This window comes from Carex rostrata, chromosome 29, assembly GCF_964058835.1.
Source record: "Carex rostrata chromosome 29, lpCarRost1.2, whole genome shotgun sequence".
NCBI lineage: Eukaryota > Viridiplantae > Streptophyta > Magnoliopsida > Poales > Cyperaceae > Carex > Carex rostrata.
In genome coordinates, this window is record NC_135946.1 from 4,965,951 (window position 1) to 4,993,359 (window position 27,409).

Here is a 27,409-nt window from a genome sequence, read left to right on the forward strand (position 1 = left end):
TTTACACTCTATGCTTATTTACTAAAAAAAAAAAAAACTTATAATTTTTTTTCTATGGTTTTCTCTTATAATAAATCAATTTAAAATTTTTCTATAGTGTTCTCTTATAATAAATAAATTTAATCATACTGCATGTAGTATTCACTACTGTGTATTTAAAAGATAAATTAGGTGTTTTCTTGTATTTTGTAATTTGGTATTAAGGTTAATTGTAACAACTCAAAGAGAATTTGTTCGGGATTGTGACTATTTTATCATTTTACCAAATCATTAGTTTGATTTTATATGTATAAAAAAATATTATCAAATTTTAAGAAGCGAAATGCCACAACTCGGTAAGTTAGAGAAAAGTGAGGTCTTATCTTTATGCAAATTAAAGACATATCATTTATATGGATCATTAGTGTGTCTGAAAATTAATTATGTAAAAAATTATCCACAAAATAGTTATTTATATAAAGGAAATCTTAACAATGCATATCACATTTAACAGTGTAGATCCCACTAACAGCTCTAGTTATTTAGAATTTCTAAATGAAATTTTGAAGTCTTGCTTTTTTGTGTATATCAAAAGTACTTATTGTGCTTTTTGTTTTCTACCAATTCCAACTAATAAATGAAGATTTTTACTGTAAGGTACCTAAATGACAAATTTCATATAATAAATTAATAGAATTTTGTTCCTACAATAGAAATCTGGATTCGCCATTACTTATTGCTTTGAAACAAGACAGTTTTGTTTTTACAATTTTTTAGGAAGCTAAACTTTTTGTTATAATTAGTACAATCAGTCCAATATATACCTCATCCCGCTTAGATTATCCAACAAGCAAGGCGACAACCTTTTTCTGTAATATTATATTTTTTTCCTTGATAATAGGACAACGAATAACAAACAACATAAATTATATATTTTTTTCCTTGTCATCTGTTTGTAACATGTGTACAGCTAGCGTGAGAACGTAAAAGAATTTTCTTATGAACTCGCCCAGTTATTTATTTTTTGTAATTAATCCTAATTACTTCTTCTTATGTCTAATAACTTGTCATTCTATAAATAAGTAGAATAGACTTGATTAATATAGAAGGGAAAATTAGGAGAGAGCTCATGAGAGAACCATGTATGAGCGCTTCGAGCTATGCTTTAATTTTTTTCCTTTATTTGTTTAACTCAGTTAATTTAATCGAGTTCAAATCACAACTCTGCACCAAGCTAGCTGTTAATGTATAAATATTAATCTTATGAATTAACCAACTTTATAATTCTCTTAACTCTTGAAACAGATTAATTTTCATAATGCCGAAGAACTATTAACTTTGCCACATCTAGATCCCATAATTGCGCTGCCCGTATTTGAATTTTTTTTTAAATATTCACGTACACTTGGGTTTCATGCATGACGTTTTCAATTGGTTATTGCATTCCCACGTCTTATTTAAGTTTTGATATCATGCACTAAGTTTAAACTAGATGCACATTTACTAAAAAGAACTTCTAAAAAAAATTCTATGGTGTCTCTTATAATAAATATAAAACCTAATGAATACTGCATGTCGAAATATAAATCTTTGCATCCACAACACTTTGGTAATAAGGTTAATTGTAACAACTCAAAGAGAATTTGTTCTGCATTACGAATCAATAGTTTGATTTTATATATATATAAATTAAATATTATTTTTTTTTTTTGAAAATTTTCGCAGAGGCTGCAAAGTTGTGAGGCGGAATCAAAATCTCGACTTTTGAATAACCAATATTCTTCAGATTTTTTTTTTAACCAACCGTGTTATACCTCCCCTTTTAAAATTAAATGTAATAAAAAATTTAAAAAGCGAAATGCCACAACAAGACTCTAAATATAAAAGTCAGACAAAAGTATGTCCTTATCTTTGGGCAAATGATATGTCTTTTATATGAACCATTAGTGTATTTGAAAATTAATTAAAAGACCAAAATATGATTTGCTCAGTTTTGAGTGGTATTTTTCCTCAGTCTAAGTGGTATTTTTGCTCAGTTTTCGAGCTAAATTTGAAACTTTTTTCAAAACTTGTCAAAATCACTAAAAAGAAATATGATTTCATTCAAATAGTCCCGTAATGTGAAACATAATCCAAAATTAGACAACCTGAAATCCGTTCCGATAGAATCCGATTGGTTTGAGTGGCACCTTCACTGAATTAGAATAAATAGCATAGTAGGAATTATCGGCCGATACCGATCCGGATCGGCCGATACGAATCGGTATCGGCCTACCCCGATCCTGAGCAAATATCAATCCGATATCCCGATCCCGATCCCGATACCAATAATTCCTATTATGATAAATAGTTAATATATAGCGAGTCTTGTGATATAGATCAGATCCGTGGAGTGGCACCTGCGTTCCAAAAGTTAGCAGCACAGATGTAGGTTTGATGATGTAAAACCATATTATTTATTAGATATCTCCTACACATAGTTCAAAAAATCGGCCGATTCCGAGTCAAATCGGCCGATTCAACTCGGAATCGGATGGGACCAGGCCGATTTTTGCCCGATTCTCGGATTTGTGTGATTTTTTCAAAAAAATCGTATGAACAATGACGGAATCGGCCGATTTTCCGATTTTCCTGCCGAGTTACACCGATTCAAGCCGATTTAAAGAACAATCTCACTCACCTGTGCCGATTCAAGGCGGAGGAGAAAGAGAAAATCGGGTCTTCGCCCCTGTGTTTGCGCGGACGGGAGAGAAGGGCGATAGAAGAGAGAAAGGGGCTTCACCCCTGTGTTTGCACGAACGGGAGAGAAGGGAAGAGAGAAAGATAGGATCTGGGGAGGGAGGGGGGGGGGGGGGGGGGGCTCCATTGTCAGTGAGGGGGGTAAAAGAGAGGAACGGAGGAAATTTGAAATGGATCCGAAATTTTTATTCATTTGAGTTAAATCCCTTTTGATATGAACTCACTTAATTTGTTTTATAATTCATTACGGTTATAAAAATTTCGATCCAAACTCTTATAAAAATTTACAATTAATTTGCACGAATAATTCACATTTTTATCTTTCAAATTTTAAAATTCAATTTAATATATTCATATATGATAATTAGAATAATTATATTCCCAATAATCTAACAAAACTTGTAAATAAATTTTCAGATTTCGAATTTTCTCAGAATCCAGATAATACAATATCAATTAGTATATATGTATATATACATATAATCATCAACTCACATTTTTATAATTCCTAAATAAATAAAATTTGCAATTTATATATAAAATTATTCATACAAAACTTGTATATTTATTCTACTAATTACAAACTTATTTATTTATTTCTTTACACGAATCATTTTATTTTAATTTCAAATTCTCATTTTATTTATATAATTTCATAAATTATTTATATCTCAAAATTTTCAATTTATATTTTAAATTAATAATATAAGTTCTAAACAATCATTGGATTAATTAGTAAAAGCTTTATTTGAGTGAAAAATTTTAAATTTATCATGATTAATATTTATTTAAAATTTTGGGATATAACAATTTGAGTGTAATATTGTCTTAATTAACATAGTTTTTTTAAGAAATTATTTTTATCAATTTTTTCTTACTTTTTGGCTACAAAACAAGGCTTCTGCCAAAAATACCCGAGTTACTGATCCGATTCTTCCGATTCCGATTTTTTGAACCATGCTCCTACATATATAATTTGTACCATATGTTCGGAAATAATGTATTCAAGGACCAGAATTGATTTCTACCTGATATATATAATTACGGATTTTTACTGAACGTAAGCGTAATTTTATAACATGTCTCTATGTAGTGATATATAGCTACGATTCCTAAAAATCTAGATTCGCCACACCTGATTGCTTTGGAACAAGTATTTATTTATTATTATTATTATTATTTACTTTCTTCTTGCTTAGAAAGGTGTCTCTTTTAATAACGAAAATGAGTATTCTCCCGGTAACCTATTTCTCCTCCCGCTCAGATTATCCAACTTCTTCAATGAAAAGAGGACAACGAATCATATATGACATGAATAATATTTTTTTCCTGAATAAATGATTATCTTTTGTTTGTAAGTTGTGTACAGCTAGATAACGTGTGAGAACGTGCGAGAAAGTTTGTTAACTTGCGAGATATATAAATCCATTTTATCTTCTCAAGATCAATACACAAATTAAGGCTGCCAACCAAGCAAGAAAGAAATCATGAGCAATTCAGCTCGCTCTACTTCCTCTTCACCTAGCTCAGCTTCCCCTTCCAGCCCACCTGTTATCCCAGTGGACACTCAACTACCACAAAGCATGAGCAATTCATCTCTATCAGCTTTCTGTTCAGCTAGCTTAGCTTCCTCTTCCAGCCCACCTATTATCCCAATGGACCCACGACTACGACAGTTCCTCAACGCATGCAACAAAGGTGATTTCGGCCTCTGCAACCACTTGGTTATTGCTGACCCTGATATCCTGCTCTCTACCACTCCTCACAATAACAACTGCCTTCACATTACCGCAATGCTTGGACATGACGAGTTTGCAAGGGAGGCCTGGTCCCGAGCCCCTTCCCTCTTCTCCGGCACCAACATTGATGGAGAGACCCCACTGATAGCTGCTCTGATGGCAGCTAACCTTTCGTTGGCTTCTGATATCATCACTGCTGCATCACAGTATATGCAGCATGACGATTTGGAGGAAGGAAGGCCATTCAACGACATGCTCTTGAAGGCCGATAGGCGCAAAGAAAACGCATTGCATCATGCCATGCACAATGGCTTCCAAGATTTCGCACTACAGCTCTTGGACGTAGAGCCAGAATTGTCAGAGCAAGTTACCAATACTGGGGAATCGCCCATGTATATGGCGGCCTGCAGAGGATATTCTAGAGTTATAGAGCGATTGCTACAGATCCCATCTTCGGCAGTTTTTGGCCCGCATAATAAATCGGCTATGCATGCTGCTGTGAGATTCGATCACCCAGGTTCATTACTTATATACCCAATTCTGTGAATTTTATTTTTCATAGTAATTAGATACTTCATATGCAACCTTACATTCTGTTGTGGTTAGTCTTATGTATGTATTTCAGTTGAGGAAACATTTTTTTTTTGGCTTTTGACTGGAAAATTTGACGCGGAATATTTGTTCTTATTATCTCAAGTCTATAGTCACAAGTCAAAACTAAAAAGTACTCATTTCGTTTTGTGAAATTAACATAGAAGGCAAATTCGGCTGAGTCAGACCGGAATCGGACCATTCGGAGAGGAATTGGACCAGACCGAGCCGAATTTTGTATGAATTTATGGTGAGAGTGAAATTTAGAGGAATACCGAGTAGGAAGACAGGTATCAAAGAGACTTCGATTGGGGAAAGAAGAAAGACAAAAAATAAATAAGAAACTGGGTTGGGGAAATGGGGAGAAGAAAGAAAGAAGAAGGGAACTTTTTAACTAAAACGTTTGAGTGAACTTGGTGCATAAGCCTATCCATTTTCTTTTGTTTAGATATACTATCGGTTATTGGCTCACCGTGAACTCTGATATAATATTTGTTTAGATATTTTACAAATTTACTTTTTCTTTCAAATAGTAAAATTTATTTTTTTGCCGAATTATTTAAATGTCAGTATTTCTTAAATATTTTGTGTTTTCTATGTTACATTTAATTTAAAATTAACTCTACGATGTATTTGCATTTTTGTATTATATTATATTAGTGGATTATTTGAATGTAGTTTTTGTCTCAATATAAATTATTGACAAATTATTTTTTTTATCATTTTTTTTCTATTTTTCTTTAAGACAAACAATTTTTTGGCAAAATAAATCTGATTTAGTCGATTCTGATTGTAAGGTCGAATAATCCATTCTGATTTTTACTTCTATGTCGCTCTTGCCATCCTAGAAAGTTTTGCATCCGCTATTGTTGCTCCATGCATTTGAACCACTTACATCTCATAGATTTTAGGCAGTCTTAGTAAATGTTCTAATTTTATCGTGACATGTATTGTCAGGTATACTTAAGCAACTGTTGGTAGGACAGTCCGAACTAGCATACCATAAAGACAAAGATGGAAACAATCCGATGCACAGAGCTGTACTTGAAAACAAACTCATGTTGGTCAAGATATTCTTAGAATATGATCCTAATTTGGCATATATTAAGCATGAACCAACCGGAAATACTCCATTTATTTCGGCAGTGGAAAAAGGCTATCTGCCAATTGCGAAAGAGATCATGAGCACTTGCCCTGATTCTGTGTATACTCCCGACAAAAATGGATTCAGTGCACTCCATGACGCTATTTATTTTGAGAAACCACATTTAGTTGACTACATACTCCGAACAACCCAGCTTCATAGGTTTATTAACCAAGCCAGAAATAATGGCGAGCTTCCCCTGCATGCAGCTGCTCGCAAGTGCGACCCGAAGATCCTTCGTTCTTTACTAACCCATACAGGACAGGATTATACTGCTGTTAATGTTTCCAATTCTAATGCAGTTGACGTAGTCTATGCACAGAAAGACTCATGGAAGACTTTGAAGTGGGTAAGTTATTTAATTTCCATTTCTCTTACACGCAACACTTATTTAATTTTATACAATTCATTAATTCCATACAGTTTTAGTAGAACTTGGGTGTTCCTAAGTTCACGAAGTCTTTTTCTGGACTCAATTCTAAAAACTATCGGATTGGCTTCAAACGACGAATCAAAATCACTGAAATCCTTCTATCTTATGAGTGATGCATTTACATGTAAAAGATTTTAAATTTTAAATTAATTTTGTATAGAGTCAAGTGGTCAAAAGATGTCCAAAAAATAAATGCATTAAAATTAATTTATAAAACTTCTAATTTGGACCACTTGACTTTATACTAAAATAATTCAAAACTTTAAAATTTTCACATGTAGATGAATCACTTGTACGGTAGAAAGATTTTAACGGTTTAGATTCGTCGTTTGAAGTCAATTCCATTAGCTTTAGAGTTGAGTTCACAAAGGATTGGTGAACTTAGAAACACCTACTCAATTTTTATTTTTATTTTATATAAGGTCAAGAAAGATTATGTATATATTTTACGTATTTTTATTTGCTGTCGCAGAATGAGTCGTTCACATTGTTATCAAATGTAATTCCCTCCTCATGGAATTATGTAATAAGAGATAATGCAAAAAGGACGATCAAGAAGGAAGCAATAGAGAAGGTCCAGTCACTTACAACAAAGTACACTTCCAACACATCTTTGGTTGCTGCCCTCCTTGCTACTATCACTTTTGCTGCTGCTTTTACATTGCCAGGAGGATTCAGTCCTGATTCCTCTGATGCCGGACAACCCCTTTTTGCAAGGAAAGCAGCTTTTCAGGTGTTCCTCATCTCTGACACCATAGCCATGTGTTCTTCCCTTGCAGTCGCATTTCTCTGCATTTTGGCGACATGGGAGGACTTGGATTTCCTGCTCAATTATAGGAAAACAACGAGGGCACTAATGTGGTGTGCCTATGGGGCTACTGCAATTGCTTTTGGTACCGGTTTGTTCACAGTAATAGCCCCCAAAAACATGTGGCTTGCAATTCTTATACTAGTACTCTGCACCATTCTTCCAATCCTCTCAAAGATCATCAGTGATTGGCCCCTATTAATGCTTCGCTACAGGCTTGGTGGTCTTTTTCAAAAAGACCTAGTTCCAAATATTTAAAGAAGTGCAAAATATTGGGAACTTTGTTTTTTCTATCGCATCTTTGTAACTTTGAATTACAATGTTATGATTTCAATTGAATGTACTAATTATTTGTCCTGACAATGGTTGGTTCACCATATCTTCTCCTACTCCCTCTCATGTCATAATTTATCTCTTCCTTGTAATCTCCACTTCTGTGCTCCACTTGTAATCTTTCTTTCTTATTACAAATACTAATTTTCATTTTTCTCTTCTATCTCCTTCTTAATACCGATTTCATTTTTAATACTCATAATTTTGTACTTAATGCTTAGAATTGAGTAGAAAATAAGTAAATTGATTAGTGAAAGGTTAACTACTAATCATCTGTCCATGTACAATAACGACTACAGTTCACATAAAACAGAGCACAGTTAAGTAAGCGATATAGTTTTTCAGTGCAATTTTTAGTTTAGCTAGCTATGTATTAAGAATTTAAGGCTTATTTTAGCATTTGTGATATGATTATATTTTTATATCATATTAAAAATAAGTATCGAGATAATCATTAGGTGAAATGGTTTTTGCTATAACACTACAATTTACTTAGCTCTTATATATTAAGAAACTCGCTGCAATATATTGGGAACCGCCACATATTAGTTGTATTAGATATTGTAACTAATTTTGGTACAAATTATACTAGTTAAAAACTAATTATATTAATTAATAACTATTTATAAAAAATATACTAATTAATAACTAATTATAAAATAATTATACTAATCGTGTGGTTATTAATTTAGTTTATCTATTCTAATACTTGTATTATAGCAATAGATATATATTCTAACACAAAAGGATAGCTAGTGTAGTGGTAGTTGACAAAGTTGAGAAACACATATTCCGGGTTCAAGTCTCGCTTCTAGTAATAATTAATTTTGAACATTTGTATTGGAGTCATCATTTGAAAACAAAAAAAAATTGCATGCATCAGAATTCGAATCAGGGATAAGCTCCAACCATACTCTTCTAGTGAGGCATAAGCTCCAACCATACTCACATCATCAAGAATTACTTATTCTATTTAAAGGTTTTAAAATAAGAATATATATGTTAAGAAAAGGCCTCGTTGAATGAAGCCCAATACAAAAACAAGGCTTATAGGTACCAAACCTACATTTAATTTCTCAGAGGTCATGAACTCGAGTTACCTGGGCTATTCTATTATAACAATCTCCCCATGCTCTAGCCCGGATATGTGCTTTCCCATCGGATAAGGTTTACTCGGGAAAAGTTTAATATTGCAAGGTTTATTTTATGGTGTTTCTGTTTTGAAAAAAAATATATATATAACTAATGAATATAAATGTACTATCAATTACTGTCATTTTTCTTTTATTATTGTAATTGCACTATCAACAGCTATATATATATATATATATAGAGTTAGGCTGGGTGCTATGGATAGCATAGTGGCCTCTATGCTACGGCTCAATATTCGAGTTTTCAAAATCCAAACGGTCGATCCGAACCGTTCATCTTATTCTCCATATTAATATCTGCTTGGAGACCAAATTTTATAATTTTCTGAATTTTTTTACTATTTATTAAGCCACTTTGAAAATCGCTAATCCAACGGTTTTACTGTTTTGTGCAGCCACCGTTGGATCAACAATTTTGTAAAATACTTAATAAATAGTAAAAAAAATCACAAAAATGTAAAATTTGGTCTCCAAGCAGATATTAATATGGAGAATAAGATGAACGGTTCGGATCGACCGTTTGGATTTTGAAAACTCGAATATTGAGCCGTAGCATAGAAGCCTCTATGCTATCCATAGCACCCCAGCCTAACTCTATATATATATATATGATGGTGGGGATTTTCAAAAAAAAAAAATACAAAAGGAGCAACATAAAAGGCAATAATTTATATTAATATTTAATTTTGTTGTGTATCACTTTATAATGTTCATTGGATCACTAGTTTAATCAGGGGACGGTTTAATTAGTCAGATTATATCGCGGATTATTTTATCCTTTTAAAAATGATCCAAGTTATTTGGATAGCAATTTGTACCACAGTAACATATTCGAATTTGTTATTAATTTTATAAGATTTAAAAGATCGTGTTTAGGATATAATTTATAAATAGTTATTTTGTAATAATAAACAATATTATAAAATACTGATCCTTTTTACAAAGTAAAACAAAAATGTTCATAAATTATGTGAATAATACTAGTCTAATTTATGTATATATTATGCATAAAATTCTTAAAATTATCGACTAATATATATGTTATAAACAAGCTTGTATAATTAGGTTTTTTTTTTTTTTTAACCTACATACAAAATATATTGAATATCTGAGATTAGAACTAGGATGTTCTTAAGCTCACCAAGGTGTTTGGTGAGCTTAACTCCAAAATCTATTAGATTAGCGACAAACAATAACGCATCAGCATTTTAATTGAAAAGAAAATAAAATGCATCCTTAAGAATGCATTGAAGAAATACAAACGGTTGATGGCAATTAATCAATAATAATTGGTCATTAATATCTTAATGAATCACATTTGATCAAAAGGAAATTGAACAGAAACGTATATCAAAATAAAATGAATAATAAAGAGGTCTATCTGACAGGCGCATCTTAGATAAAAAGTTTCAGTTTATTCCCTCAAATTTTTATATATATATTTTTTTGATGGTTGGCAAAAAATATGCCAACAAATGCATTGATAAAGAAAAAGTTTTTATATACAAAGCCCTAAAGTTACTCTTATTCTGCTAATATAATAATTACAAGAATACTACCGTGATATCTCAATAATTACACAAAACTTGCCCAAAGGATAATTTCCATAGCCGTATCATCAATTAGACCATGCACTAATTTCCTTTTGTTAGAGAATAGCCTTCTATTTCTCTCTCGCCATAGGGCAAATTTATATATATTAAAAATAGAGATTTTAGAAAAATTATTAAAGAGAGAATTTTGAATTTTTAGAACTCAAGTTCCAACAATAACGACACGTGTGTCCGTTATAAAAAATATATATATTTTCTAGTAAATTTGAATTGCTGTGTATGCCATATATGTATCTGCAATTCATGAAACTTTCAAACTATTAATTAAGATAATAGCCCGACCTATATATAGAAATTTCTCCAGTGATTTAAATATACTGACGAAATCTATTTTATAGATTTCGGATTAAAAATTATGTTTGGTTTCGCATTTTTTTAATGAGGTTAATAAATTTTTATTTCTAGTCATATGATGAGTTGCTCGAGAATCCAATATCGATCAAGATTTTTTTGAAAAAAAGGATAAATCAAAACTAGAATGGGAGGGGTACATATCAATCAGAACTCCTATAATAGCACCTTGAAATAAAGGGGACTGAATGGTGTATCTGTCCAGAGACGATCTCAGCCTTTCATTCACCAGATCCAACGATTCTAAACCATTATGTTAAATATGAGATATTATGCATGTATTTTATGTATCTGTTTGTGTACAAGTCTGAAATTAATTATATATCAACCTGCAACATACAAAGCCACACGGATTTTTCTTTCTCCCTCAGTCTCTGGCAGGAAAACGGATCCACTTCTCTCTTTCTCCATCTTCATCTCCTCTCTCTTTCCTTTTCTCTCCTCGTCTCCTCAGTCGGTGGCTTTTCTTCCCTCAATCGCCTACGCTTCCTCTTTATCTCTTGGAGACAAATTGAGGTGCTTTCCGTAATCCCATCTCTGCCTTCTCTGACCTAAGTTACTAACCCTAACCTAATCCCCACCAGCGAGACAGCGAAGTGACCAGCCCCCCAGACGCGCCGCGCACGGTGCTCTCCGCGATCCGCATCTTCGGCCTCCGTCTCCTTGGCCCTAGGTTTTTGAGTCGCTCAACACTCTACCTGTTAGGTTTTTTTTTTTTTTTTTTGCTTGTGTGCCTCGGTGTCGCTTGTGTTCGTGGATTGGAAGCACGACCAGGAGGTGATGTCGCAGGGCAGCACCACGGCCTTGGTACCTGTCTCAACCCACTTTAGGGTATGCGGTGAGCCAATTTTTCCTTAAAAAAATGTATAGAGAAGATATGTAAAATCACAAATTGCAGGGTCCTATATGTAAAACAAGAAATTCCAATTTGTGTTTGTGATTTACAACTGTAATTGTTTTCTTTTAGGTTCTTGTAAGAAAGGGGAAGAATCAATATTCATGGATTGGGTTTTCTAGAATAATATTCATGGATTGGGTTTTCTAGAATTCCAAAAGCCCTGCAAGATCTCGTCTGTGTCTATTTTCCTTTTCCATTAAAAAAATAAGGTAAAATATAATGTATTGTATATAGTTTTTGAGATTAAAACGAGATCTTCGTTGGTGCCTGCTTGTGCCAAGCCTAACTATTAATGTATTCTATTTGTAAACCCAGCTGCATAGTTTATCTCAGTTTCCCTTATCAAGCCTCAATTAGCATTCAGTTGCATAATGAGACCTAAGTTACACCCTAATTCTTCTGATTTAAGCATATATACTCTCAATTTATGCTCAATTCTGGTATTAGGCAATGCTGTTGCAGATCATATATCTATGTCAAAAATGGATACCTCCAAAGCGATTAGGAACTTGTGATAATTGTACATAGACAAACTCAAGTTTATAATGTTTTTCAGAGCAAGCCTTTTGAGTGAATGCTGACTTTTCCTTGGCACGGCCTATCTGCAGGTGTTATCTTCAGTGTGGTGATATCGACTCTGGACTTGGGGTTTTTGAGGAGTACACCATCTCAAGGCCCCCAACTATTGAGTTACATGTGGTGAGTTTTGATTATTTCTTTATTTATTTTATTTATTTATTTGTTCTAATCAGCCTTCTTTCAAAATTGCAAGGGAAAGGATGCCTAGATATTCCCTTCCCCAGATTCCCACAACGTGTGGGAGCTTTCGGCACTAGGTACATCCTTATTTATTTGTTTTGCTTTTGCATTTCCTTTTTAAAGGCTTGAGTCTGCAGAATAGCTCTAGACTCCTTATTAGATATCCCATAATAATTACCACATACTCTAATTAGAGTTAACTACATGTGGTTTTATTCATTTAAAATGTCACTTCAGTTTTTTTATGGAGTGCTTGCATAAGAAGAAGCTTGTGTCATATATTACATCTGTTGTTGTCATTTCATTTGTTTTTTAGTACAAATTCTATTTATACAGTTTCTTTTTGCATGAAACTACATGATAAGGGGCCTTTATACTTCCTGCTAAAATAACTTCTTCGGTAGGATGCTTACAGTATCTTACTAATGTAGAAGTACTATGTATAAACTTGGAACATTGCTGACTTGCAGCAAAGCATGACTTTTGAGTCATCAGGAGAGCACAACTTAAACCTGATCTGACACAACATGTTGATTTGGTTGTACCTTAGGTTGGATTTTGATTGCAACTCTTTATTACTTATTTCATTCTGTTGCGTGATACTGTAGACATTTGTGGAGGGAGCCATGGTTGGTTACACTGAGAGAGGGATGCATCTTGCTCTAAAATTTATGATAATTTTGTCTTGTTTTGCGTTGTTTACTTTTATAAATCTTTTCTTAAAAAGACATTATTTCTGGTGTCTCCTCTTGTTTCTTTAGTTTTGGCATGTTTTTTATTTTTAAGAATAAGAGCCAATTGAGCTCTCAAAGCAACCTCAATTAAGCGACTGGAGATGTGAAAGATCAACTATTTCAAGATATGTAAATAACAAAACTGAACTGCTACCAAAAGGTTTTGACTTGCTTATTTCCTTTTTGCATTGATTATACCCATGTATGTGTAGACTGGTGGATATGTAATTGCAAATTACATATGGTTATGTTGCAAAGTCGTAAAATAGTGCCACCACTTCCTGGAGTTGAGGCTTACCACAGGGGTTTGAAGGTACTATTTCTTTTTGGTTTACTAAAATGTATGATAGATTACTCTACTGAAATTTTTAAATTTACATGTCTGTTTATTAGTATAGGCAGTTTTCCTTTAGGAACTGGGTTTGAAAATTTAGGATTTTGCAATTATACCTTCATTGTTGCTGAGCCTATGTGCTTTGGAAAAATATAATTAATTGTTACTATCTCTATTGAAAAGAACTTGTGACTTAGTTATTAATCGAGATAAAAGAAATTGCAATCTAATCCCCTCCTTCCCCCAACCCCAAAATTCTATTCCTTTTTGTTTACTATCAAAGAATTGATAATTGCAAGTGTGAATCTTTAGAATAATTCAATCAAAAAAATTTCATTGAAATTATTCTTTTTCCCTGACAAATATGCAATTCCAATTTGGAGCAGTTTTGCTTGTGGTGGATTAAATAACATTGTGAAAATCATGTTAGATTAACATAGGATCTATCACTTCTTCCTGCTGGTCACCTATTTGACTTATCCAATAAAGAAAAAGAAATGTTTTTAATTGGATTCTCTCTAAGACTAATACAAACATTCCTTAGCACATACTGTGTTTTTTTGTGTATTAAAAATCTTGATGGTACCTTGATTTTAAGAAGAGGGAGTTCTTGTAAGTTTGTCATACTGTAGATGTTGTTACTATTGCATTTTTTCTTATTTATATGTATCACCTCCTTGTGTTCTTGATTATAATGCAGTGAAGGAAAATACCAGCAGATGATCCCCGACTCTTAGTGGTCCAGCACACTTTAGAAGACCTACAATCTAGGTTCGGACCAAGAAGAAACAATGCTTTTACAGGCCCAAATACTTCTAAATAGACCTATTTCATTCCTTCTTTTCAAATTTTAGGTCTTTCCTTCCTGGAATCTCCTCTGATGCTTATATGGCATGAGGCAGCTTTGACTGGTCTTACACACTGCACTATTTATAATTCCTTTATCTCGAAGGTGTTGAGAATAAGGATATCAGAGTGCAGCTTATACACTTGCAACAAATCCAAGGATAACTTTTAAATGAATTAGGGAATCTTTTATATTTACAATCAAACATGTGTATCCCAAAATGAATGTAAAGCTTACGGTCATTTGAATGCAAACAAAAAAAAATTACGAATGTTTATTCTCTCCTTATTTATTTATGTAATTACATTTAATATTTATTTATCTAATTCATTTGTTAAATTTAATCATAACATTGTGTCACGATCAACACAAGGAAAGAAGAAAAAACAAGAGATAATTAACAAAGCACCTATAACAATATAAATTTCACATAAATATAATTAAATTTAACAAATATCCATCTGTACAAAACTTCATATCTAAAAAAATCAATGTTCTAAATAGCGCGCTATAGTGATACAATAGTGGTGCTATAGCGTTTTTGGACCTTTAATGCTAAGCTATGAAATAAAAGTGTGCTATTTTAGCTACGACTGCTATAGCGGTAATAGCGGTCCCCTATTTACGCTACACGCTATGCACTATAGCGAATGTTATGCTACATAGGTTTTTATTTAAAAGCCCAAACTGAAAATTTATTTCAATGATCAATGTTTTTCAAGATTCATATTACTTTTGTTTTTTAAATAAAAAAAGATAGATAGCTTATTCCATAATGCTTAGGGTTTTTTTAATAGAAAATGATATATAGTTTATGCCATGATTCTTAAGTTATTTTGAATAGAAAAAGATAGTTTATGATATTATTAGGGATATTTCAAATAGCAATTTGAACTTTGTACTGGTTCAATATAAATATTCTAATTTATTAGAGATATTTCAAATAATGTTGTTAATTAGTGGAAATATAAATATATTTTTTTAAACAAAAAACGCTATGTAAAATAACTTTTGCTATAGCTACGCTTCGCGGTAGCTTTTTTTTTAGCCTTTTCACGGTGACGTGATAATCGCTATTTAGAACCTTGAATAAAAGTGATCAAAACACATTTTTTAATTCCCATGGCAACGCGTGTTGGCACTTACTAGTTTGCAATAGAAATCATATCTACAAAAATGGGAGAGTATCCGCGACTGATACTGTCGGTATACCCTCGCAGATACTATTGTCGCTAATAGAAAAATCACCTTTCTGTCGGTATACCCTCGCAGATAATCAATTTTATCATCGTAGAATTTTATCCTCGCTGATACTCTCCCATTTTATCCCGTCAATTTTATCCTCGTAGATAGTATATATATACCGGAGGTCTTTTGATTTTCTTGCTTGTTAGCATTACAAAGAGTTGTTGTAATAGTTGCCGCATTAGATCCGCGGACTCTAGCCTCACCAAATCCGTGGACTCTATGACTCAAAGAGAGAATATGATGAATTAGAAAATGTTATTTTATTCTTGAACCATTCTGTTACAGCCTATTTATATCTAAAGAGAAAGAAAAGTAACGTATGACTATTTCTAATCCTAATGGGTGACTATACAATGGTAATATATATTCTAAATATGAATAAAAAGGTGGAGGTATTTATTGCTCCTTTTATATATTTCTAAAAATAACAAATGATATAAATCCCTTAACGGGTCTGAGGTTAATTGAATCCTAATCATCATTATTCTAGACACTATGAATTTTGTTGGGGGTGTATAGAACACATGGTGGACCCAAGTCAAGTCAACTGGATCTGAATCCATGAATTCTGTTGGGGGGTGTAAAGAACAAATGGTGTGCCCAAGTCAAGTCTACTCGATCTGAATCCATGAATTATATGTTTGATATGGATGGACCCATTTGATCAATAAGGAGCAGTGTGCATGGACCCACGTGATCAATAGCATATTAATATGGTAGGTGAAATATGTACAAGGGACTAAATAAGGAGCAGTGAGGATGGACCCACGTGATCAATGGCACATGAATATGGTAGGTGAAATACGTACAAGAGACTAAATAAGGAGCAGTGTGTCATGAGCAATGAAGACGGAACCTCAGCAAGCCAGCATATATTAAAATTAAATCCAACATGATATCCTCCAGCCTGCCCACCAGCTGATTACTTGATTCTAGCCAACCCTGATATCCTTCTCTCTACCACTAGCTTCCTCTTCAGCTACCTTAGCTTCCTCTTCAGCTAGCTCAGTTTGCTATTCCAGCCCACCTGTTATCCCAATGGACCCACGACTACTACGACAGCTCCTAAAGGCATGCTCTGAATGTGATGTCAGCCTCTGCATCAACTTGATTGATGCCAACCCTGATATCCTTCTCTCTACCACTCCTCACAAAAACAACTGCCTTCACATTGCTACCATGCTCGGCCATCACAAGTTTGCAAGGGAGGCCTGGTCCCGAGCCCCTTCCCTCTTCTCCGGCACCAACATTGATGGTGAGACCCCACTGATAGCTGCTCTGATGGCGGCTAACCTTTCTTTGGCTTCTGACATCATCACTGCTGCACCACAGTATATGCAGCATGATGATTTGGATGAAGGGGGGCTGTTGAACTGCATGCTCTTGAAGGCCGATAGGCGCAAAGAAAACACATTGCATCATGCCATGCGCAATGACTTTGAAGATTTCGCAGTACAGCTCTTGGACATAGAGCCAAAACTGTCAGAGCAAGTTACCAGCACTGGAGAGTCGCCCATGTATATGGCTGCTCGCAGAGGATATTCTAGAGTTATAAAGCGATTGCTGCAAATCCTATCTTCGGTAAATTCTAGCCCAAGAACAGAGTCAGATTTGCCTGCTGCAGTGAGATTAGACCACACAGGTTCATTACTTGTAAGTTGTAACCTTAATTCTGTGCATGTTATTTTTCATCCTAATTGAGACTCCTTTTTCATCCTAATTGTAGAGCAATTGCAAGAAATCCCATCTTTGGCGGTTTTTGGCCCAGGAGATGAATCAGCTATGCATGCTGCTGTGAGATTCGACCACCCAGGTTCATTACTTATAAGCTCAATTCTGTGAATGTTATTTTTGACACTAATTAGATACTTCCTATGCAACTGTTCACTCTGTTGTAGTTAAGTCTTATGTATGTATCTCAGTTGAGAAAAATATTATTTTGGCTTTTGAACTGACCCAATTTTAATCGAAATATTTGTTCAAATTATCTCAAGTCTACAGTCATAAGTCAATTCTCAAAAGTCAAAAGTACACATTTCGTTTTGTGAAATTAACATAGAAGGCAATTCGGCTGAGTCAGACCGGAATCGCACTTTTCAGAGAGGAATTGGACCAGACCGAGCCGATTTTGTACCAATTTATGTTGAGAGTGAATTTTAGGGAAAAACCGAGTTGAAACTATATGAGACCGAATTTTCCTCTATTTTCTTCTAGTGACTCGGCAAAACCAAAGGAGTCTTTTAGACTGATTCTCCCATCCACTGCTCATCCCTTGGAGCGAGCCAATATTGCCATCGCCCCAGAAAGTTTTGCATCCGTTATCGTTGCTCCATGCATTTGAAGAACTTACATCTCATAGATTATAGGCTGTCTTAGTAAATGTTCTATTTTTATCGTGACATGTATTGTCAGGTATAGTTAAGCAACTGTTGGAAGGACAGTCCCAACTAGCATACCATAAAGACAAAGATGGATACAATCCGATGCACAGAGCTGTACTTGATACCAAACCCAAGTTGGTCAAGATATTCTTAGAATATGATCCTAATTTGGCATATATTAAGCACGAACCAACCGGAAATACTCCATTTACTATGGCAGTGACACACGGCTCTGTGTTGATTGCAAAAGAGATAATGAACACTTGCCCTGACTCTATTTATACTCCGTTAAATAGTGGGGACAGTGCACTCCATATGGCTATTGGTCATGAAAAACCAGATTCAGTCAACTACATACTAAGCACACCCCAGCTTCGTAGGTTTATTAACCAAGCAAATAACAACGGCGAGCTTCCCCTACATTTTGCTGCTGATAACTGCGACCCGAAGCTCCTTCGTTCTATACTAAACCAACCAGGACAGGATTATACTGCTCTTACTTTTATAAACCATACTGCAGTTAGCCTAGTCTATGCACAGACCGGCTTATGGAAGACTTTGAATTGGGTAAGTTATTTAATTTTCATTGCTCTTACACACAACACTTCCTTAAATTTAGTATTAATTTTATGGAATTCGTTAATTCCAATCATGATGTAGCAAGTTTTTTTTTTAATATAAAGTCAAGAAAGATCATGCATATATTTTACCTATTTTTTATTTGGTATCACAGAATGAGTCGTTCACATTGTTGTCAAATATAATTCCCTCCTCATGGAATTACCTAGTAAGAGATCAAGTAAAACAGACAATCAAGCAACAAGCAATTGAGGAGGTCAAAGAACTTGCCCAAAACTACACTTCCAAGACATCTTTGGTCGCTGCCCTTCTCGCTACTATCACTTTTGCTGCTGCTTTTACATTGCCAGGAGGATTCAGTTCTGATTCCTCTGATGCCGGACAACCCCTTTTTGCAAGGAAAGCAGCTTTTCAGGTGTTCCTCATCTCTGACACCATAGCCATGTGTTCTTCCCTTGCAGTCGCATTTCTCTGCATTTTGGCGACATGGGAGGACTTGGATTTCCTGCTCAATTATAGGAAAACAACGAGAGCACTAATGTGGTCTGCATATGGGGCTACTCCAATTGCTTTTGGTACCGGTTTGTTCACAGTGATAGCCCCCAAAAACTTATGGCTTGCAATTCTTATACTAGTACTCTGCACCATTCTTCCACTCCTCTCCAAGATCATCGGTGAATGGCCCCTATTAAAGCTTCGCTATAGGCTTCGTGGTTTTTTTCAAAAAGACCTAGTTCCAAATATTTAAAAAAGTGCAAAATATTGGGAACTTTGTTTTTTCTATCGCATCTTTGAACTTTGAATTACAATGCTATGGTTTCAATTGAATGTACTAATTATTTTTGCTAACACTGCAATTTACTTAGCTCTTATATATTTTGAAACTCGCTGCAATATATTAGAAGTGGTATTAGATATTGTACATGAATTGACAACTATTACCATTTACCAGGGTTTCAATATGAGAAATTTATTACACCGACAACTCTTGCTATTTCTACCAGATAACATCTTTGCATAAAGAATATAATAGCACAAGGATAAAAGCCGATATTTATTTTCATATCCAACATTAAATAAAAAATACTGGACATTTTTAAAAATGCCCAGACTCACAATTGTGGGCTACATCAATGAAAAGAATCTCAGATGGGCTTCGAGGCCTAACGAAGTTATTACTAATTTAAGAAAGCGACTCCATATATCATATGTTTACTATTATTTGTGGAGCCTTATCATATGTATTCAAGGATTGGCATATATATGTGTTTGGCAAGACAACTGCTGCTTGACCTAGCTCACTGGCAGCTAAGAAATATATTTGTTAAAAATATGCCTCGTTGAATGAAGCCCAATACACAAACAATCTTATAATTATCAAGCCTACATTTAATTTCTCAGAGCCCATGAACTCAAGTTACCTGGTCTATTCTATTATAACAATCTCCCCACGCTATAGCCTGGATATGTGCTTTCCCATTGGATAAGGTTTTCTCGTGAAAAGTTTATTGCAAGGGTTATTTTATATGGTGTTTCTTTTTTGAAAAAAATAATATAAAAATTAATGAATATTAAATGTACTATCAATTATTGTGATTGTTCTTTTATTATTGTAAATGCACTATCAACGGCTATATATATATGATGGTGGGGATTTTCAAAAAATAAAAAAATTACAAAGGGAGCCACATAAAAGGCAATAATTTAGAATAATATTTGATTTTGTTGTGTATCACACTATAATGTTCATTGGGTCACTAGTTTAATCAGGGGACGGTTTAATTAGTCATATTATATGGCTGATTCTTTTATCATTTTATAAAATGATCCAAGTTATTTGGATAAGTATGTTACAATCAATTTATAAAAAATAAATGCAATATCGTTGTTATTTCTGGATAGACTAGCAATGTGTACCATAGTAACAAAGTCGAATTTGTTATTAATTTTATAAGATTTAAAAGGTCGCGTTTAGGATATAATTTACAAATATATAGTTATTTTGTAAAATATAAACAATATTATAAAATACTGAAGCTTTTACAAAGTAAAACAAAAATATTCATAAATTGTGTGAATAATACGATCGAGTCTAATTTATGTATTATGCATAAAATTCTTAAAATTAACGACTAATATAGATGTTATACACAAGCATGTATAATTAGGAAATTTTTTTTTTACCTACATACAAAATATATTCAATATTAAACTCATATATTGTAATGAGTAAATTAATATATTCAAACTAAGTTTAAACCAATACAACATTTACATTATAGCATCTATGTATTCTAAAAATAATTCATGGCATCTATATATAGAAGCTTTTTAGCGCAAAATTAAAAATGCACTTTGCATACTATTAAAATAATATGTAAGGAAAAAATTACTTGTTACCAAGGTTCTAAATAGCGCGTTATAGAGCCACTATAGCGTTTTCGGACCATAAAACTTATGACGCTATTGGCGACTTGACGCTTAGCTTCCACTTCCAGCCCACCTGTTATCCCAATGGACACTCAACTACGAGAAAGCACGAGCAATTCTGCTCGCTCAACTTCCTCATCAGGTAGCTCAGCTTCCTCTTCCAGCCCACCTATTATCCCAATGGACCCACGACTGCGACAGTTCCTCAACGCATGCAACAAAGGTGATTTCGGCCTCTGCAACCACTTGGTTATTGCTGACCCTGATATCCTGCTCTATACCACTCCTCACAAAAACAATTGCCTTCACATTGCCACCATGCTTGGCCATGACGAGTTTGCAAAGAAGGTCTGGTCCAGAGCCCCTTCCCTCTTCTCCGGCACCAACATTGATGGAGAGACCCCACTGATAGCTGCTCTGATGACAGCTAAGCTTTTGTTGGCTTCTAACATCATCACAGCTGCATAATAGTATATGCTGCATAATGATTTGGAGGAAGCAAGGCCATTCAACCGCATGCTCTTGAAGGCCGATAGCCGCAAAGAAAACGCATTGCATCATGCCATGCGCAATGGGTTTGAAGATTTCGCACTACAGCTCTTGGACATAGAGCCAGAACTGTCAGAGCAAGTTACCAATACTGGCGAATCGCCCATGTATATGGCGGCCCGCAGAGCATATTCTATGTTGGAAGTTGATTCAAAATTAACACATCTAATTTAGATGGCTGCCGAAGTTAGTGGGTTTGAATTTCTCCAAAATTAGAAGTCTGTATTTGTCATGTGTTCTAGAGTTAGTATTTCTATGTTTAGTTGAGTTAGTGGAGAATATGGTTTCCTTATTTACACTAGGCAGAAATAGCATGTAGTGGGGTTAGTGGATTCCTTATTTAGAATAATGTTTAGCTATAAATTCAGCATGTTGTAATCGAATTTAATTAAGCAATAGAAGTTAATTTCAGCAGCAAATTTCTTCTCTTTGTTTCATTGTATCCTTCCGAAATTTCCAACAAATTGGTATCAGAGCCAAAGGTTAGAGATCAGGGCAGATCCGACCATGGCAGAAAACATGAGCGTTTCGAATCCGTTGATTCCGCTGTTCAAGGGAGACAACTACGAGTTCTGGAGCATCAAGATACGAACTTTGCTCAAGTCACAAGGTCTATGGGAATTGGTGGAGACGGGAGCATCGACCGCAGATCCCACACCAACAGAAACAGCAAAGCGAGATGCGAAGGCGCTATTCTTCATCCAACAAGCAGTGCATGACACCATCTTCTCGAAAATTGCAGTAGCCACCAACGCAAAGGAGGCGTGGACAACCCTGAAAACAGCATTTCAAGGGAGTACTCGAGTCATGGCAATAAAGCTTCAAGGCCTACGCAGGGACTTCGAAACATTGCAGATGAACAAGGAGGAATCCATGCAGATTTTCCTATCAAGAGTAGAAGGGGTGGTCAACCAAATTCGAGCATTTGGAGACACCATGGAAGAGAAGACGATGGTGGCGAAAGTGTTAAGGAGCCTAACACCCAAGTTTGATCATGTAGTTGCAGCAATCGAAGAATCCAAAGATCTAGCAACCTACACCTTTGATGAACTCATGGGATCACTGCAGACTCATGAAGCAAGGATGTCAAAAGCAGAAGATAAAGGCGATGACAAGGCATTCTACATGCAGGGGGAGACGTCAAGAAACAGAGGCAGAGGCAATTTCAGCAGAGGAAGAGGAAGAGGCAGAAGCAACACTGCTGAAAATAGTCAATCATATGATGAATCCAAGAAGGACATCCAGTGCTATTATTGCAACAAGTTTGGGCACTATCAATCTGAGTGCCATGAAGCCAAGAAGAACATCCAATGCTACTACTGCAATAAGTTTGGGCACTACCAATCCGAGTGCTACAAGAAACAAAGGGAGGAGAATCAAGCAAGCTATGCTGTAAAAGAAAATGAGCAACCGGCACTCTTCATGGCATACACCAAGAGCAAGATTGATGCAAGCAACAATGGCACAGTAGCAGTGCACACAAGAGATAATGGTGGCAGCAGTCCAGAAAGTAGCAAAATCATGGTGAGTAGAAATATTTTGTTTGATGAAAAAGCCCTCAAGGTGGAGAATGTAGGGCTCATTCGTCAGAGGCCATTGAAGCTGGTGTACAACCATGATATACGGCTGTTTCAGATTTCAGAAAAATGTAGTTTCAAAGTGTTGAGAGATATTGTGACGAAGATGTTTCCTTCATTAAAATCTGTGCTGATCAAGTACAAGGATTATGATGGGGATCTGGTTACCATTACTGATACACAAGTGTTGAGGATGGCAGAATCATGTTTCGACCAGCCTGTACAGATGGAGGCAGAGAAAGAAGAAAAGAGACTTTCCTTGATGAGACTACATATTGTAGAAGTCAATCCTGAGCAAGAGCCAACAATCACAGAGGAGGAAACTGAAGTACCCAAAGAGGCCACAGCTAGAACAGATGTTAACATGCAAGATTCGAAACCTGAAGCAGAATCTGATGAGAAGCATGTGCAGATGGAAACCGAGACCAAAGTGGAGTCTAAGAAGAAAGTAAAGAAGACCAATGTGTCAGTGCAAGAAATGATATATGGTGCATTGCCAGCTGAGGAGGCAAAGACAAGAAAGAAGGAGAAAGAAAAGGAGAAGCAATTGAAGAAGATGCTAGAGGGCAAGCTTCTAACTAGGAAACAAAAGGAGGAGCAGAAAAATTTGGAAGCTATGAGACTGCAGTTCCTTGCACAAAGTGCTGAGGGTTTGGGCAGTATAAGTTCTGGTACAACTGAGGTTAAAGAGAGGTTGAAATATGAGATAAAGAAGCAAAAGCCCAAGGTGGTTGAAGAGGAGGTCATGGAGGCTGATAATGTTGTGGAAGAATCCACAGTGTTTGATGAATCAGCCGAGTCACAATCTCAAGTAGCTGCTATCAAAGAGGCTAAGGAGCAGATAGAAGAGGTGAAACCGACATGGGAGGATGACAGTTGGGATACGAAGATCTGGAATGATGACTTAGAAGATGAAGATGATGTTGAAGCTTGGAGTAACCTATTTTGAATCAAGGGGGAGTGTTGGAAGTTGATTCAAAATTAACACATCTAATTTAGATGGCTGCCGAAGTTAGTGGGTTTGAATTTCTCCAAAATTAGAAGTCTGTATTTGTCATGTAGTGGAGTTAGTATCTATGTATAAATTCACTTTGCATACTATTAAACCAATACAACATTTACATTATAGCATCTATGTATTCTAAAAATAATTCATGGCATCTATATATAAAAGCATTTTAGCGCAAAATTAAAAATTCACTTTGCATACTATTAAAATAGTATGTAAGGAAAACATTGCTTGTTATGAAGGTTCTAAATAGCGCGTTATAGAACCGCTAGCATTTTTGAACTATAAAAGCTATGGCACTATTGGCGACTTGATGATATAGCTCTATAACAGTGCTATATGACAATAGCGTCATTTTTTTTAACCATTACATTATGACGCGATAAATGCTATTTAAACATTTGCTTGTTACAATTTGTAGAAGTTGTTTTATCATGTATTGCTTGCTAAATATTAGTAGCTGGATTATTATTTCGGTGTTTATGTAAGGTTGTAAGTTCAAAATTCAAATTCAACACTTTTAGAAATTAAAATTTGAAAAAGTAAAACTATTATTCTCTTAGAAAGAATTAGGTGCTAGTGAGATATATAGATATAGAAACAATACTCTCAAATAGGGGTGGAAAAATATCTCGTAGTTTGTGGTTGATTGTGACTCGTATCTAACTCGTTCACTAACACCTTGTTTGTTACTACATCGAGCTGTCAATGAGCCAGTTCGTCACTAGCTCAGTCCAGAATTAACGAGTTCAAGTTGAAGCTTAGCTCATGAGCTAGCTCGGTTAGGGATCAATTTGTGTGCATTTTATACTATCTAGGTCGGTCCAACTCGGTCCAAAAAGTTTATAGAATTTATTTTCTTCTTAAAACATAGTACAGTGAGACCCAACGATCTAGCTCGGTCCAGCTCGTGACGATTTCAAATTGAGATTTTAGTTGGGACCTCTAAAGTCAGCGCTCATGACTTGAACGAGCCAACTCGTGACGAGTTCAAGCTGAGCCCAGCTTGTAACAAGCCAGCTCGTTACCACCCTAACTCTTAAAGGATAAATTTCTATGGAGTGGAAAGTTCATTTCATGTTGGGCAGCACAAACGATGAGCATCACCAAAATAAAGCAACATGCATTTGTCAATTTAGGTATATAAAAGGGTAGTAAGGGATATCATGTCCATTTGTCCCTTACAACAAGGGTTGCATCAACCTCAATGAAAGAGAGAGAATATGATATGAATCTAGATTGACTTGCATCAACCTCAATGAATGCTATCAAGTCAAATTGATGTGTATATTGTTGCTAAAAAACTTGTCCCATATATCACCTTGCATCAACCTCAATCAAACACAAATATCATATCACCTTGCTCATATCAACCTCAATTAATCACAATATATATATATCATTGCTAAAAACGTGTCTCCCGCCTATTTTTTTTTTCTTTTTTAAAGAAAATATGGAGGTTTAGCTTTTAAAATTGGAATATTTATAAGAAAAATTGAACTCTACTCTCCGAGTTCTAACAATATCAAGTTCTCAGCTCTGGTCGGTTCCACTCGACTCAGATCCCTCCCCTCTCCCTCATTCTCTTCTCCGTTCAAGGAGGTAGAGACAAGAGGGGTGGATATCATTGTGTTGGGGGTAAAAATTCAAAGAGCAGAGGTGTGGAGCTAGTGAGAGGTGGTGGCTAGGTAGATCTAGGGTTTGAGATGTTTTATTTTTGTTTCTTCTGCACTATTTTTGAAAATCCCTTTTAGATGTCCACCCACCCAAAGATTAGAACTCCGTCTTTGTGGAAGAAACCAAGCATTCACATGGAGGGAATAATTCTAGTATATTATAAAGTCAACTCAAAGCAGGTCTGAGGTGTATTCATTTTATTTTGTTTAATCAATTCAGCTGCTCTCTTGATATAGTCTACTAATTAATTTAAACTTCAAAGGTGCACTGCCCAAAGCTGTTCATTTGTATCTCATTCATTAGTCAAATTGAATGGCAGATCTCAAGATCTACTCACTTTATTTGTTTAATTCAGTTGATTTAATCGAGTTCAGATCTCAAATCTGCACCAAGCTAGCTGTTAATGTGTACTAAACAATAATAGGAAATGACTAACTGAGTTCTTCTATTTATAAATAATCTTATGAATTAACCTACTTTATAATTTTCTTAACTCTTCAAACAGTTTAATTTTTCCTTTATATGTTTAATTCTCTACAAAACTACAATTGCTTGTTGTTCCCTCAAGCAATTCAATGAGTTTATCTTTTGTTGGATAGTATAATTTTAGTGTTAGATTTGTTTTTATTTATATTTTTACTCTTTTATCCTATATTAAATTTTATTGTTTTATCCTATATTAAATTGCCTACTGTACATAGTATAATTAATCATCAGATTTAATAAAATTTATACCAAATTTTGTTGTCCCAATTAGGATGAATAAATCCGAAATTTACAACAATTAATTTGATCTCAATTCATCCTTACTTTATACCAACTTGTTCTCAATAATTCAAATTAATTTTTGGTGATATATACGTATTCCAAAAACTTTTTTTTTTGTTAACAAATTTCACAACCATTTCTCAATCCCCTAAATTTTATTTTATATATATCTTCAAAATCAAACAACATTTATGAACTTTCACATTATATGCATAGTTTGGGCCGAGCTTTTCATAACTTGCTGAACTAAACATATCAAATAAAACCAGAGCTAAAGATCTTATTTTTGAACCCAAATTATAAATAGTACATCTTCATATGGTGCACTGCCTAAAGCTGCTCATTTGTATTTAATTCATTAGTCAAGCTCAATGGCAGATCTCGAGATCTACTCCCTTCATTTGTTTAATTCAGTTAATTTAATCGAGTTCAAATCACAACTCTGCACCAAGCTAGCTGTTAATGTATAAATATTAATCTTATGAATTAACCAACTTTATAATTCTCTTAACTCTTGAAACAGATTAATTTTCATAATGCCGAAGAACTATTGACTTTGCCACATCTAGATCCCATAATTGCGCTGCCCGTATTAATTTGAATTTTTTTTTAAATATTAAAGTACACTTGGGTTTCATGCATGACGTTTTCAATTGGTGATCGCATTCCCACGTCTTATTTAAGTTTTGATATCATGCACTAAGTTTAAACTAGATGCACATTTACTAAAAAGAACTT

The 27,409-nt window shown here is 34.6% G+C and overlaps 1 long non-coding RNA gene across 1 annotated transcript in view; it reads right to left on the reverse strand.

Moving 5' to 3' along the window:
• The window catches only part of LOC144546062 (uncharacterized), a 104,422-nt gene that overhangs the window by 50,029 nt on the left and 26,984 nt on the right, over window positions 1-27,409 (reverse strand). Inside the window, exon 2 of the long non-coding RNA XR_013508694.1 lies at window positions 17,820-17,879. This is a non-coding gene — a long non-coding RNA (uncharacterized LOC144546062). The remainder of the gene's footprint in view (window positions 1-17,819; window positions 17,880-27,409) is intronic.